This window comes from Camelus dromedarius, chromosome 3 (genome assembly GCF_036321535.1).
Source record: "Camelus dromedarius isolate mCamDro1 chromosome 3, mCamDro1.pat, whole genome shotgun sequence".
Taxonomy (NCBI): Eukaryota; Metazoa; Chordata; class Mammalia; order Artiodactyla; family Camelidae; genus Camelus; species Camelus dromedarius.
In genome coordinates this window covers 22,853,614-22,869,824 of record NC_087438.1, presented here as the reverse complement: position 1 = coordinate 22,869,824, position 16,211 = coordinate 22,853,614, and the positions used below count along the sequence as shown (strand labels likewise).

General features: G+C 38.3%; 1 protein-coding gene and 1 long non-coding RNA gene across 3 annotated transcripts in view; one reads left to right on the top strand and one right to left on the bottom strand.

The window, feature by feature from the left end:
• Positions 1-10,249, top strand: part of LOC116150225 (uncharacterized) — a 450,186-nt gene extending 439,937 nt beyond the window's left edge. The window contains exons 9-10 of the long non-coding RNA XR_010378073.1: positions 5,913-7,731; positions 8,642-10,249. This is a non-coding gene — a long non-coding RNA (uncharacterized LOC116150225). The remainder of the gene's footprint in view (positions 1-5,912; positions 7,732-8,641) is intronic.
• The window catches only part of NPR3 (natriuretic peptide receptor 3), a 67,315-nt gene that overhangs the window by 25,060 nt on the left and 26,044 nt on the right, over positions 1-16,211 (bottom strand). The gene's annotated exons all lie outside the window — the stretch shown is intronic.

Genomic DNA, 16,211 nt, shown 5'->3' with positions numbered 1-16,211 from the left:
CCATTTCCTCCCAGCACCCAAATGGACACATCAAGCTTCTGTGAGCCATGGAAGCTTGTTCTTGCTGGAGCCTTCCCTGAACCACCCAATTCCTCCCACCTTCTGTAATGCACTCCGTGCAGACTTGTACTGTTTCACTCACCAGTCTCTCTTACACTTTTGTACACCTGCATGCCCTGACACTCCACAAGCTCCTTGATGTGCAAGCCACATGGTAGGTATCTTAGTCTCCCTAGGACCCGGCCCTGCCTCTAATGCAGAGACGGCCCTCGCTTGAGTTGACTCCACTGTCACCTGTCACTATGTGCTACTCTCACCATGTCTGCCTCTAGGATATTACCTTCCTCTCTCGTACTCACGCCTACTAATGTTCCGCAAACTGAGGAAAGAAATCGCAAAGTGTGTTATAGCTCTACTTAAAGAGGGGTCAAATAGGTTCAGAGCGAGGATTTGAGAGATTTCCCCTATGATAAAATTAATAGATTATGTGTCTATTTTAGCTGCTAAAGGCTTTATCACACACTTCTTTGCTCTGGACTGGATTCCACATAGTTGAGACTGCCATAAAAATCGGTTCAGCGGCTACTGCTAAGAGAAAGTCTTCTAGGTTTTATACCAATACAGGATGTTCATACTGAAACTAATGATAGAATTCGCAGCCACTGAACGAGACAGATTTTTTTTTTTTGAGAAATCTGTTCCCAAATTTGCGCCAAGAAAACAAACTTAAACAAAATCAAACATCATCTCCCTCACGAGAAACCTAATTCCTTACATCCTGAACACTGTTTATTGGTGAAATTAAGGAATTATTGTAAACTTTCAGGTGTGATAATAGTATTATGGATATGTCTTTAAAAAAACAAGAGTTCCAGTAGTGACAGAGTGGCTTGTATCAGATTATATTCCAAAAAAATAATTACACACTCTGGACAAAGTATTTTAAAAAGAACATTTTTAAAATGTTAAATGAATATCTTAAAAAGTATTTCATTGAAGGCACTGGAAAGTGACAAAAATCAGGCAGAAACTGGAAGATATTTGACCCTTGCAAGAAGGGACCCCACTGAATGAGAACTAAATGTACATGGCTTTTCCTTTGAGGGTATTCCTGGGCCAGGAGGCATGGAGCAGCTCGAACTCAAGCAGGAAGTTACGACTTCCTGGCTGCAGCGATCAGGGATGTGGTTCAGAGCTGATCTTGAGGTCGCACTATGAGGGAGTAAATTCTGGGGAGAAAACAGCCACAGAGAAAGGAGCACCCAAATCTGTTCACAAACTTCTGCTGCCCTTAGTTGCTTCCCATATTTCATATGCACCGAGGAGACACCAAGGAGTCCAGTAGACAGTGACAGCTGGAAGGCTGAAGAACATCTGAACCACTGCCTTCTTCACAGAAGAGACCATGGAACTGAGATACCAGCAAATTAGAGGAACGTGGTCAAGACCTCAGGCTTCCCAGTAAAGCCCTATATGGGCTACACTTGAGGCACAGAGATTATGTCCAAAGACTAAGGATTCATCCTAAGATCAAAAGAAAACCGAGAAAGAGCCAGTTTCTTTCTCCTTAAGAAAGAATAAAAACAAGCTTCCCAAAGTTCAGAGTGGTCAGTCAGTAAACTTGCCTGCTAGAACAAAAATTACTCTTTAGAGGAATATAACTGAATACAATCTCTGTAACATATCATCCACAACATCCAGTCTAAAATTTAAAAATTACTAGATATGCAAGGGCAGGGAGGTGATCTATAGTCAAGAGAAAAAGAAACGGTGAATACAAAGTGGTCCTGAGATGATCCATATGTTGCAATTAGCAGATAAGAACTTTAAAGCAGCTAATGTAAATATGTTCAACGACTAAAGAGAAAGACGGCCAAAAGGAGTGACCAAATGGGGAATCTCAGCAGAAAAATGGAAGCTACAAAAAAGACCAGGTGGATATACTAGAACTGATAAATACAATATTGAAAAAAGAAATATTCACTGGAGAGGCTTAAAAGCAAATTAAGTCTGTGATCTCAAAGATTTATCAATAGTAAATATCCCAATCTAAATACAAAATCAATATACAATTTGATATTTCTATATATACTACCAAAATCATTTGAAAGATCAACTTTTTATTCTGCTTACAACAGTATCAGAAGACATAAAATTGTTTGCCATAAATTTAATCAAATATATGCAGGACTGCCACACAGAAAACTACAAAAGTTACCAAGAAAGAATAAAGAAGACTTAGTTATATGGAGAGGTGTATCATGTTCCTGGGTTGGAAGACTCAGTATATTTAAGATGTCAGTTTTTCCCCAAATTGGTCTACAGTTCAGTACAATCCAAATCAAAAATCCCAGGAAGTTTTTTGTAGAAATTGACAACTTGATTCTAAAATTTATATTGAAAAAAGAAAGAACTAGAATAGGCAAAACATAAAGAAGAGGCAAAACTAGAATGGAGAAGAATAAATCAGAGGACTCACATGACCAGACTTCATCTTACTGTAAAGCTATAATGTTCAAGATGGTATGAAATTGGTATAAGGATAGACAAACAGATAGTGAAACAGAAAAAAAAAGAAGCCCAAAAACCACACTTAAAACAGTCATCTGAGTTGGCCAAGGCACTGGAGCAATTCAATGGGGGAAAAAAGTCTTTTTCAACATATGGTAATAAGACAAATTGATTTAAAAAAAACAAGTAAAAGCTAAAACTTGATTTCTACCTCTCAGCTTACACAAAAATTCATTTGAGATGGATGACAAATCTAAACATGAAAGCTAAAACTATGTAGTTCTGAAAGAAAACAGGAGAATATCTTTGTGTCTTTGGGGTTGGCAAATTTTTCTTAAAGAGAATATTAAAAAGCACTAAACATGTTTTTAAAAAGACTTCAATATAAAAATCTCTTTTTATCAAAAAGCACCATTAAAAATATGAAAAGGACTGAAATGAAATATTCATTATACATATAGTTGACTTATATCCAGAACATTAAGGTGAAGTAGGGTAGAGCCCAGTGGTAGAGTGCCTGCTGAGTATGTATGAAGCCCTGGGTTCAATCCCCAGTACCTGCATTAAAAATAATAATAATTTAAAAATAAATAAACCTAATTACTTCCCCTCAAAACAAAAACAAACAGAATATTTAAAAGAACTCTTTAAATCAATGACAAAAAGAGATAATAATCCAAGTTTTAAATAGGCAAAATACTTCAGCAGACAGATCACAAAAGTGAATGAGCCAACCAGCATATGGAAAAAGGCTCAGAAATAACTAGTCACCAAGAGAATACAGTTTAAAACCACAATGAGATACCATTTTACACACATCAGAATAGCTAAAATTAAAAATCTGACAACACCAAATGTAGATAAGATTGTAAAATAACTAACTCTCATGCATTGCTAGTGGGAATGTAAAACAATATCATTGTGGCATTTTCTTATAAAGTTAAACAGACATCTATACTGTGACCCAGTAATTCCATTCCTAGGTATTCATGCAATAGAAATGAAAACATATGTGCACACAAAGACTTATAAGCTCTTTACAGCTTTAGTCATGATAGTCCCAAACTGGGAAAAAAAAAAAAAAAAAGTCTATCAATAGGAGAACAAATAAATTGTGGTGTATTTATGCAATAGAATATTACTCAGCAATGTAAAAAAAATAGAATGAATATTAATACATGCAACATCATATAAAATCTCAAAAGCAGTATATGGAGTGAAAGAAACCAGACACAAGAGTATATATGGCATGATTCCACCCATATAGTGTGTACTATATGGATTCAAGAATGGGCAAAACAAATGTATGGTAATAGAAATAAGAGTGGTTACACCAAAAACAATAAAATATATAGGAGTAAATTTAACCAAAGAGGTAAAAGATCTGTATACTGAAAACTATAAGACGTTGATGAAAAAAAATTGAAGACACAAGTAAAAGGAAAAAATATTGCATATTCTTGGATTAGAAGAATTAATATTGTTAAAATACCCATACTACCCAAGGGGACCTATAGATTCAATGCAATCCCTATACATTTCCAATGACATTGTTCACAGAAATAGAACAATTCAAAAATTTGTGCAGAACCACAGAAGACCCCTATAGAGCCAAAGCAATCTTAAGGAAGAACAAAGTTGGAAGCATCACACTTCCTGGTTTCAAACTATACTACAAAGCTATAGTAATCAAAACAGTATGATACAGGCATTAAAAATAGACACATAGACCAACAGACAGAATCAGACGCCCAAAAATAAACCCACACATATACAATCAACTAATCTTAGACAAGGGAGCCAAAAATACACAATGGAGAAAGGATAGTCTCTTCAATAAATGATGTTAGGAAAACTAGATATCCACACAGAAAAGAATGAAATTGGAGCCCTATCTCATCTCACTCACAAAAATTAGCTCAAAATGAATTAAAGATTTAAATGTAAGACCTGAAACCATAAAACTACTAGAAAACATAGGGGAAAGCTCTTTGATATTGGTCTTGGCTGTGATTGTTTAGATATGACACTGAAAGCACAAGCAACAAAAGCAAAAATAAACAAGTGGGACTCTATCAAACTAAAAAGCTGCTGCACAGCAAAGGAGCCATCAAGAAAATGAAAAGGCAACCTATGAAGTAGTAGAAGACATTTGTGAATTTTATATCTGATAAGGAGTTAATATCCAAAACACATAAGAAACTCATATAACTCAATAGCAAAAACACAATCCGATTAACCAAATGAGCAAAGAACCCAAGTAGACATTTTTCCAAAGAGAACATATGGATGGCCAACAGGTACATGTAAAGGTGCTCAACGTTATTAATCATCAGGGAAATGAAATCAAAACTGCAAGGAGATGTCACTTCACACCTGTTAGGATGGTATTATCAAAAAAGAGAGAGAAAGATAAGTGTTGGTGAGGATATGGAGAAAAAAGGAAAACTGTGTACTGTTGGTGGCAATGTAAACTGATACAGCCTCTACTGGAAACAGTATGGAGCTTCTTCAAAAAAATTAAAAATAGAACTACCATGTGACCCAGCTATCCAGCTTCTGGGTACGTATCTTAAAGAACTGAAGTCAGCACCTAGAAGAGATAACTGCACTCTATGTTCATTGCAGCATTATTCACAATAGCCACGATATGGAAACAACCTATATCCACTGACAGACAAATTGTGATTTGTGATTAAAGAAATTGTGAGACAGAGAGATGGAGAGATAGATAGACAGATGATAGATAGATAGATGACAGAGAGAGAGAGAATTCAGCCATAAAAATATGGAAATCCTGCATTTGCAACAACATGGATCAATCTGGAAGGTGTTATGCTAAGTAAAATAAACCATACAGAGAAAAACAAATACTGTGTGATCTCACTTGTGTGGAATTTTAAGAAAGTCAAATTCATAGAAAAAGAAAGTTGAATGGTGGTTGTCAAGGATTGGAGATTGGGAGAAATGGGGAGATGTCGGTAAAAGGGTAAAACTTTCAGCCATAGGGTAAATAAGTTCTGGAGATCTAATGCACAGCATGGTGACTGCTGCTAACAGGACTATACTGTATACATGTAATGTACTAAGAGAGTAAATCTTAAAATGTTCTCACCATCAAAAGATAAAAATAAGAAAGGTAACTATATGAGGTTATGGGTATGTTAACTAACTTTATTGTGGTAATCATTTCACAATATATACATATATCAAATAATTATGTTGTACACCTTAAATTTATGCAATTTCATTTGTCAATTATACCTCAGTAAAGATTTGAGGGGAAGAAGAGTGGTTGCTTATGGGGGTGGAAATTGACTGGAAAGGGACATGAGGGAACTGTGTGTGGGGTCATGCAAATCTCCTATATCTTAACATGATGCATTATTTTAACCTCTCAGGTATCCTTAACAGCCTGAAAGAATTATAGAATCACAAAAGTTTACACCTCGAAGGGAATTTAGATCTCCTAGAGTCCACCCAGCATGTTGTGAAAATGAGAAACTGAAGCTCATAACAGTTACCAGATTCACTCAGTGTTGCTCCAGTGGTAAGAACAGAGCTATGACTGGAACTCAAGTCTCCCGACTCCAAATCAGTACCTCCATCATCAGTGTTGACTTGTTTCTCAAGCAAGGCACCTCGCTAAAGACCAAACTCACACCTAAGGCTGGAGCACCAATGTGAGTTCTCTAACATGTGTAAGATTCCCAAGAAGTTCTCTGCGTATCAGGAGGGAGGAAAAAAAGAATGAAGAAGTTTGCCCTAGCAAACAGATCTTCAATGAACTGTCAGGAAAGCAGAATCAAAGAAGAAAAAAGAAGTGATTTTGGGTACCAGATTGTTAAACTTATCTCCAAGGTTGTTTAAAAAAAAAAAAAAAGTTAATTGACAAAAAGGCTTAATCTGTTTAAGCCCACTGCTCGTAAGTCAATTCATCATTATTTAAAGACCTACTGCATTTTTTAAGAGCTGAGGTACAGAACTTCAAGGAGATAAAATCCTAATCAGAGGCTCTGTTCTCAAAGAACTAAAATGTCAAAAATCCTACGTCAAACATCACTGTCATCTGATGCAAGGAGCCTCCCTCACTCCCAGAGCATAAATGAATGTGTTAAAGAGGTTGGCAGTCAGCTCGCGTTCTTCCTCTCCACCCACATTACTGCATTCGTACTGAACTATTTCAGTGTCCCTGTGTGTGATCCATTCATTTAACATTGTAGCCTCTTGGTTCCCTGACTGACATATTTGTTGAATTTCATCAATTCACTCTCATGCACATATCCTAGTCCAAAGCTTCGCAGACTTTAATGTGCATACAGTTCATCTGGGAATCTTGTTCAAATACAGATTCTGACTCAGTAGGCCAGAGGGATGGGGCACTAAGACTCCTCATTTCTTCCATCTCCCAGGTGATGCTGATGCCACTGGTCCACAGCCCGCCCTTTGAGTAGCAAGACCTTGGATCTTACCATACCCTGGAACTCCAACATTTTCAAAATCCTTGAGAAACTCTTTTTGACTACAATCTCTTACTTTTTCCTTCCTCTTTGTGCAGAACAAGTTCTTTGAACTCAAGCTCCCATCCTCCTTAATACTCACAAGATGCTTGGTCCAGCAGAGCACAGAACAGAGCAGTTCTGAATGAAAGGGTGAGGCAGGTAGACACAGTGTTATTCAGGCAGAGGTGCCGGGGGAAATTGGAACTGGGGGCCTGCCACTCAGAGAGAGCTTTGGAGTTGGAGATAGAAATGTAGGTGTTACCCACATAGAGATGAACATCCTACCCAGAAGAGTGGATGTGCTGCCCAGAAAGTGTTTAGAGAAAAAGGGGCCAAGGGATGAACTTGGGAAACACTAATATTTGTGAAGCAAGTGGAAAAGAGGAGTCATGAAAGAAGACCAGGAAGGGCTGCAATGTACACAGAGAACTTAGAGACGGTGGTGTCTTGGCAGCCAAGGGAAGAGCAAATTTCAAAAAAGAGAGAGACCTTTCCAAACTCCTCCACTAAAAATCCCCCCATTCAAGCCTGGTTATTTTGCTCACTCTTCCCTAAATGTGTCTAATGCATTCCTCCTTCTAGGCTGGGATTCCCTATACCAGTCTCTCTGAGGAGGCTCTTCAGTACCCATCTCTTCTTACCCATCCTTCGAGAGCCACCCACACAGGTGCTGAATTGTCCTCCCAGGACACCATGCCTTGCCCAGAGGAGGGGCTCGGTGAGTGTGCAATGGTACATGTTCAATCAACAGCTGTCCACAGGCTTAACCACATGCATGGTGATGCACGGGGTCAAGCGATCAACAAAAATTCACATGCATCAAGAGGGTGTATGAGCTGTATCTGAAATCTCTTCTACTCGAGAAATTCTTGCACATATGGTTACCATAAATATAGGTCACTTCTGAGTACCAAAAAGAGAAATGGCCCCAAATTGAAATGAATGTAATTTGTAGGTCAACAATGAGCAAATTAGGAGACTATTTACTAATAAATTGTCTCTTTAAGATCTTTAAGATGGAATAAAATCACAGGTGTCCAACTTCAGTGATTTAGTACTTATTCCACCTAAAGATAACTGGGTAAAGGAAATAAAAAATACAGGTCTCCAAATTTAGGCCAATTGTTAAATTGTTTATTTACACACACACACACACACACACATACACACACACACACACACACACACACACACACACATAAATTCTCTGCTCGCCTCCTTCCTACCACCAAATCACAGCCTGTTAGAGCACGATTTTTAGAACTTTACAGAATGAAGCAAGTTCATTCCGGGGTGGGGAGGTGGGGATCAGGTGATGAAGACTAATCCAAAGTAATTTCCTACAGCTTGAGCCACTGTCAAATGTCATAACCAGGAAGGGGGGTGAGTCTCCAGCAATATATTCTTCTAGGTCCTCTCTTTTAACAATTGGCTGGACCCCAGAAAGGATGTCATTTAAAACCGCTACTGCTCGCTACTCGCAGGGCCAGGGAGATGCTCGGCTCTCTGCTGCTGGGGCTGTTTTCTTTGGACACTATCACTCAAAGCGCTTAAGCTTCTAAAACCCCTTTGCAATCATTTTTCATAACTTCCAAGAGCAACTCGGTGTGGTTTTCTCCATTTCACAGATTAAAGTCTTTGGCACACAAGGTGGCATGCCCAGGGGTCATCGATTGTAGTTTTCATGCCCATCAATTGACATTTATTGAACCACTACCTTGGGCTCCTCCACCACATCCACCTACACGGACAGCATCATCAATGGCCAGGCCTTATGGACCAGAAATCTGCCCCAAGAGGTTAAAAACCTGCGGCTGCTGTCAGCATCAAACCCCAGAGTCCTCTGTCCATGTAGTGGCCAACGAAGCTGGCAGGGGCCTGCCAGCCACCCTTCTTGCAAGCTGGAAGGCTGAACACATGGGCATCCCTTTCTGGTTCCTGTCAAATTATGTGAATTGCAGTCATTTTGCCTCTGCTCTCTTAGGAAAATGCAAAGCTTCATGGAAGGGCGTTCACGTTCTCAAAGGACCACACTGCTCTAGCCACAGGGTGGCCGGACTAAAGAAATGTTTCCTGAGCAGAGATCTCTTGTAGAAAAACTAAATTCTGGCATTTGAAAGACTCACTCATCTCCGCTTGACAACAAAATGTCACCTTTATTAGATTTATTTACTTTAAGCCTTCCTTTTCCAGGTTCCTCCTTGAAATGAAATATCTAATTTCAGTAAAGCTAATCTACTGAACCCCTGGTATCTTTGTGTAAAGGAGTTCTTCACCAAGTGGAGAAAGAGGATGCCAAGGTCCTGAGGCTCCCGGAGCACAGAGGCGTTGGAAGGGAGGGGAAAGGCAGAAAGAAGAAATCTGAGCTGTCCTCCTCTACAGTTTTGTCCCCTGCTCCTCACTTACACTAAGGGCATCATTGTTACAGCTGCTGTATGTTCCTTCTGCAAGCTGAACTGGTAATGTGCCTGCCCACCGGCCAGATCTGAAATGACCTGACTCCTCTAGAAAGAATGATGGTGCCTCCATTGTAAAGAGTTGGGCCAAATGCGTGAAATGCCCTTCTGCTCCATTCAGTGGCAACTCAGGAAGAAAAACAAAGTAAAACAGCTAGGCCTTTTGATTGTGAAATGTATTTCCACACCGCTTTGCTATTTCAGTCGTGCATATTTGGGTATATTGTCACTATTATTGCAAAATATCTTTCGAACTGAAATTACATCACTGAGCATAATGGAAAAAAAAAAACAAAACAAAAGACAGTGATTATCTTGTGAAAGGTCAAAATGACGTCTGTCGCCTGGAAAAATCATTTCTCATAGGTGCTGTGGCCCTTCCTTGAACATTTTCCGACTGCACCAGTTTGACAGCATTTTTGCAGTTAGTAAGTCCACACCTGCCAATATGTGCAAATAACAAGTAAATGGATACTTAATTACAATCAAATGAAAATACTTTAACCAGGAGATTCCCAAGGTTTTTGTTTGTTTGTTTGTTTTTTAATTTTCTAATATAGCACAACTAAAGCTATTTAAAAGTTACAGGAATAAAAAAATTTAAAGCACTTTTCCCTTTCATGGCAGAAAATAAAAGTGATGTATTTTTTTTTAGATTTCAGTACATCTACATTTAAATGTGTTTTGAAAGCCAACTGATATTTCTTTAGCTAGAGAAAAAAAAAAAAGGATGGCTTTAATAAGCCATTCCTCTTGCAGTCTTTATTCCACTTGATTACATTTTCCTAATAAAACTAATCTTATTAATATGTTGGCATGTGAACTCATTATTTTTTCTGTTGTTAAAGTCCAACTTGTGGTTTGCTTTTATTCTTTCAAATACAATTAGCAAAGCCCTCCAGTGCCTGAAAGGGCCTTTTCATTTGGACAAATTATTCCCTGGCTGACTTAAAGAAAGGGGTGAGGACACGGTGGGGGGATGGTGTTGAGTGGGGGCCGGGGGTGGGGGCGTGTCTCCTATTCTGATGCAGCCCTGGCAGACACAAAAGCCTGCCTGTACACACTCTCACCAGAAGTGGGGCCAACACTGCATGCTTCAGCTGTGTTTTTTCTCTTGCATTGGTTTTACTGAAGAGCTAACTGAAAATTTCCAGGAAGCATATACAGTTCTAATTAAATGATATTATATAAGACAAGAAGAGGTGAAGTGCCCGGCCAAGATTTCATGGATGATCTGTTAACTTCTCAACTGATGTCACCTCCCACATTGCATCTGTGCAAAACCAGTGTCAAAACACAAGCTGGGTTAGACACCTTTGCTGTGGGGCCTTCCCCCCACTGAAGGAAATGAGAGTGTTGTTTTTCAGCATATTGGACTTTCCAAAATGTCATGCCTGGCCTATCTAAACAATGATTTATTAAACCCTGTGTCTGTTGGAATACTCTGGCTAGATAAGCTGCAGTTTCCCGGGGCCCCCATTTTGTTTCTGGGTGTCAGAGGGAGACCTGGGAGGGACGGGATGCCCAGGACACACCCCGCCTCCCTAACAATACCGCTGCGCATCAGACGCTGCCACAATATTTGTTTAATTAGTTAAATTTTCAACTTTTAAATAAGGAGAGAAAACAAGCTATGGGTGGCCTGCTAACCTCAAACGAGCAAATATTCAAGGTTATAAAATCACCCCCTGCTCAGAATACCTAGTTAGAAATAAAAACAGAATTTAACCAAGTTCTACCCCAAGTCAAGAACAGAGGTTGCATTAAGAAGTATGAAACTGAACTTGAAAGCCAAAGTACCAAGGATGTAGCATTATTTCATTAAAAAATGGACTCTGCACATTCTCTGTAACTAAAACACCTTTCTTCAACAGCCATCTCTGAGATTAACTAGAGAAATACTTTTTTAAAAATGCTTCTGATCCACTCTTAGAAACTAGGCTCTAGTTTTATTTGCAAAACCACACTTGCAGCTGGATCCTTGCAAATGCAAATTGGACACAGAGCATTGCAATTACTTAATTTGTGTACACAAAGATGAGTTTTGCATATACAAACAGTTTCAGGCCAAAGAATGGAGACCAGCTTGGAGCCAAAGAAAAGTTGGCCCTTTGTATTTTAAAGTTGGAATAATGAAAATTTCCAAGGGATTTGTATGATACAATGTTACAAGCAGCAGAATACTTTATTGTAATAAAAGCCTTCTAAAACAGAGGTGGGTGGGTTGTGATGATTGTTACACTGTGATTTTTCAATATAGAGTAAATTCCGTACCCAGAGAGTGACAATGAATCACAACTTCTAAATTAAGACTAAAGTTAGAAAAACACTTTCAACATGTAATATTAGAAACCTGGGAATGGGAAAGCCCCTGAAGGTGACAGCCCCAGATCTCTGGTTTTATAAACAGAAGAAGCCCTAAGAAGTAAAAGGACCCAGTCAAGGGTTTTCTCAGCCCAAGTCCAGGGTCAGAAGCTCTGCCTTCTCTCCTGCAGCTCCTTTCCCAGAGGGCTTGCCTTCAGTTCTAGAATGATGTTATATCTGCAACACTGGAGATTACTAGGGAGTGGAGCCTATTCAGAGGAGACAGTCTCTGCTACCCAAGGTTGCACTGGAAGGTGATTGAGCCTCACACTGGAAATCTCTGTACAACTTTATGTCTTCAAACGGTTTTCAACTTTTTTCTGAAGTATTTGGTTTTATAATAAGAGAGTCCTAACAGATTCTAGAAAGGGTGTAAAATTGCCACCACTGTTGTGATAAATTACAAATAACCTGCCAGAACACAAACAAGTCCAATTATTTTTATGTAAATAAAAATATGTAAAGTCAACTTAGCTTTTTAAAAATCCACTTTAAAACCTAAACTTCTCCTTAAACTGGCAACAAGATTCCTAGACAATGTTTCTATATAGATTCCTTTTTCAAAGGAAACTGGTGTAAGAGCTATATTAGAGGATACCATTTAGCTCTACACAAGAAAGTAAAGTCTTTAGACACCAGTATGACAAGTCTGTAAAAGAACAACTCTTTTCTTAGTGAGTATGTATTATTGTTAATATATGTTGCTTCTGTACAATTGCTTTTGAAGAATCACAGAAGGCAAGTGTATCTGTGAGGGTAAGAAAGTCAGCATTGAGCTAATAAATCAAGAATTAAGTAGCCACTAGAAGGAAACTATAACCAAATAGGTATTTCTAAAGGAACAAGGGCATTCTGGACCAAAAGAAATACACTGACTCCTTCTCTCAAACACACCCTCTCTTTCCCACTTCCTTCTTTGCTTTGAATATAACAAGATTACCACCATCACCACCACCACCACCACTCTCAAAAATAAATAAAAATACAGCACCACCATCTCTCTATACTTGCGTGGTACTAAGATGCAACAATCCAGAGAGACTTCTGGTAAATCACAGCCCTTTAAACACACATTCCCTGAAAAATCCCCACTAAAATGACAATGAAAATTTTAAGGTGTAAAATTACAGTTGAAAGAGTACAGGAAGAAAATGGGAGATGGGGAAATTCAACAAAATTCTGGAAGTTGGAAAGGGGTGAGTGACTCAACAGACCAAAGTATGCAAAGGAGCATGACAGGGACTCCAACAAGAAGCAAGCAAGTCCAGTTCCAGGGCTCTAGAATTGGAGGCACCAGTTACCTCTGGAGGTGAGGATGCAGGGGAGTTGAAAATAGTGGGATTCATCGAAAGGCTGTACAAGGAGCACTTAAACGTCAGATCCCCCACCCTCAACCCTCACGTGGAGAAGAAACTGCCCCTTCCATCCAGGCAGAAGACAGAAGACTTATTGTCTTAATACACTGACGCAAGAAGATCCGAACGGGAGGGTACAGGGCACAGCTGGAGATTGGGTGAAGCATAATACTGAAAATTGAGGTCTAAGTGAAAAGTCTGCAGTCCTAAAGGTGAGATTCCTCTTCTCTGGGCTCCCAGAATGTAGGGCAGCCTTATGACTCTTAAGAAGAAATTTGGAGAATTATTTACTGAAACTGACCAGCCTAAGAAACAACTCCACATAATCATATTTGAGATAACCTCTGAAAAAGCCAGCTTGACATCTTATTACCCTACAATAAAGTCCACTACTAGACAGGTTCCCATGCACACAGAGCTTCTGGAGAACTCTTTAATGGATCACCTTTAAATATAAACAGATAGATAAGGATTACCAACAGTTTAAGAAAAGCTTGTAATATGACAGAGAAAGAATTCAGAATTAACATTTTTAAATAGGAACTTGAAAGAAATAGACAACGCAGGAAGTAAAAAAAAAAAAAACTTTAAAAAAAAACTCAACCAATGTGAAATATCAGCAATTATAAGAAGCACCTTTGTTTTATGCGCACTTAGAAAGAAAAAATTAAGACAGCCCACCAATTATAAAATGAATCTCAACTTTTGATGAGTTAAAATGAGAAAGAAGTATATTCCAGAACTGATGAAAGGGTATCCTCAGGAAAAGAAGATATTGCAATTAGGAAACAAAATCAGGGTGTTATTTTTTAAAAAGAGAGGCACTCAGAGAACAAGAAGAGCCCTTGTAAATGTAAAATACAATAGCAAAAATTAAAAATTGAATAGACAGTTGGAAGATAAAGTTGTGAAAATCACTCAGCAAATAAAAGAAAATGGCACAGTTCAAAAATAGAGAAAATTAGAGAATCAACTGAGAAGAGCTGACATCCAACTTTAAAATTTTCAGAAAGAGCAAACAAAGTGTTTAGCACAGATTTTAAAAGACTCACACCAAGACACATCATCATGAAATTTCAAAACACCAGTGAGCCAACTGTCTGCCTCTTTGATCTCCAGTTCATTCCCCTCCCTACTTCTGCTTTGCTCTATCTACTCCGTATCATTAGAGAATGATTCTTCCAGGCTGCATTTCCCTGACAGCTGACTCTTGGTTCATTCAGCCAACAAGAAGCACTGGTTGAAGAGCAAGAAAGAGGGAAAAGCCAGGATATTGCTCCTTCTCTCTCTTTGCCTTAGATAGCATCTCTGGCAGAGGCTAGGCTTCTTCCATGCTTCTAGCTCCCATGAGCCGCCCTAACCCTTGAATACTGGTCAAACCATCTCTTCTCTGGTCCTTTTAGCTCTAGAGACAGTAATGGCTTTTTGCTGTTGCTAATCTCTGGCTTGCCTTACTCTTCTCTTTAGCATTTCAGCTTTTCCTTCACCTTAAAGTTAGTTTCTCCCAGTAAATTTCTTCTGTTGAATTACCTGGTGTGGACTCCATTTCCCTTACTAGATCCTGACTGATACAACCAACAACATAGAGAAAACACTAAAGCATCTAGAGACAAAGGAAAAGAAAACAGCATGAAAAAAATAAATAATCCAAACAGTAACACCAAAAACTGCAACAACAAGAAAATTGTGATGACATCAAAATTTTAAGGGAGAATAATCATCAAACTAAAATTTTATACCCAGCTAAATAATCAATTAATATAACAGTAAAAGAAAATGCTTTTTGATATGCAAAATCTCAAAATATTTTCCACTCATACCCTCTTTGTCCTTCAAAACTAAGGTGAAAATCAACAAAGAATGAGATTTAATATCCAATAAAAAGAGGACCTGATCCAAGAGAGAACTGAAGGTTGATACTGAGAGAACTGAAGGTTGATACTGAGGGAACCAATTAATCTAAACTAGAGTAAGAAGATAAAGGGGAAAAAAAGAAACATCATTATTTAAAATGTTTGGCTATGGGAATGAGAATGAAATAGTGAGAGTTAAATGGAAGCAAATTTTAAAAAACAAGGAAATTACTAACTCCAGAAAAAAACAAAAAGCTACATAGGAAAGGAAATGTAATCCTAAAACACTACATGATTCTGTTGTGTATGTGTGTATGTATGTGTGTGTGTATGTATGTGTGTGTGTGTGTGTATATATATATATATATATATATAAAATAGTAAAAACTATGTTTTTTAGCTTTTCTTCAAATTTTGTTTTGCACCTATACCTTTAACTAAAAACTATGTCATAAAATATTGGAAGAATGGGAGGAAAAAGAAGTATTGCTAGAGAAAAAGTGTGTAAAGGAGCTAATTTTTTTCCATCTTAGGGAATCAAGAAATAATATCAAAAACATCAATATAAATAAGCCATTTTAGAAATATGGAGGGAAACAGCAGAAGCCAATAAAAGCATTAAGGACTATGCCCTCTAAAGAATGAGAGTCCAGAGCGGAGAAGGGCAGAATGGGAGACCCGTGTTTACCTTAACTCTTATGGAACTATGAATTTATTTATAATTCAGTGTGGGTCTTTTTTCATTGAATTCAATCTAGAAAATCATGTGTTATTTTGATTCAAACAACAACAACATCAGGAAAAGAGGGTGAGCTTGACCCAAGGGCAGAGCCAGCTGTTAAAGGGCCAGCCAGTGAATGGGTCTCAGAAGTGCCAAACACAATAGGAGAATGAGGCAAAGCCAACAGTGGGATTTACAGGACAGAGAAGTCAGAGCAGCTGCCAGAGGGGAAAAGATGTCTCCAACACTGGCTCAGTCTAAACTGAGAAGTAGCAGCTGTGACAAATTTAAGTCTACCTCTTAAAGACATAATGTGAAAACACCAGGAGTTGTGAAGACTGGACTGACTCCCTAGTCCAGAATGAAGGAATGAATAAATGAATCTCTCTTTCATCTCAGAAATAAGATTAATGGTTCTAGAATATAAGATGAAGAAATATCAGAGCATT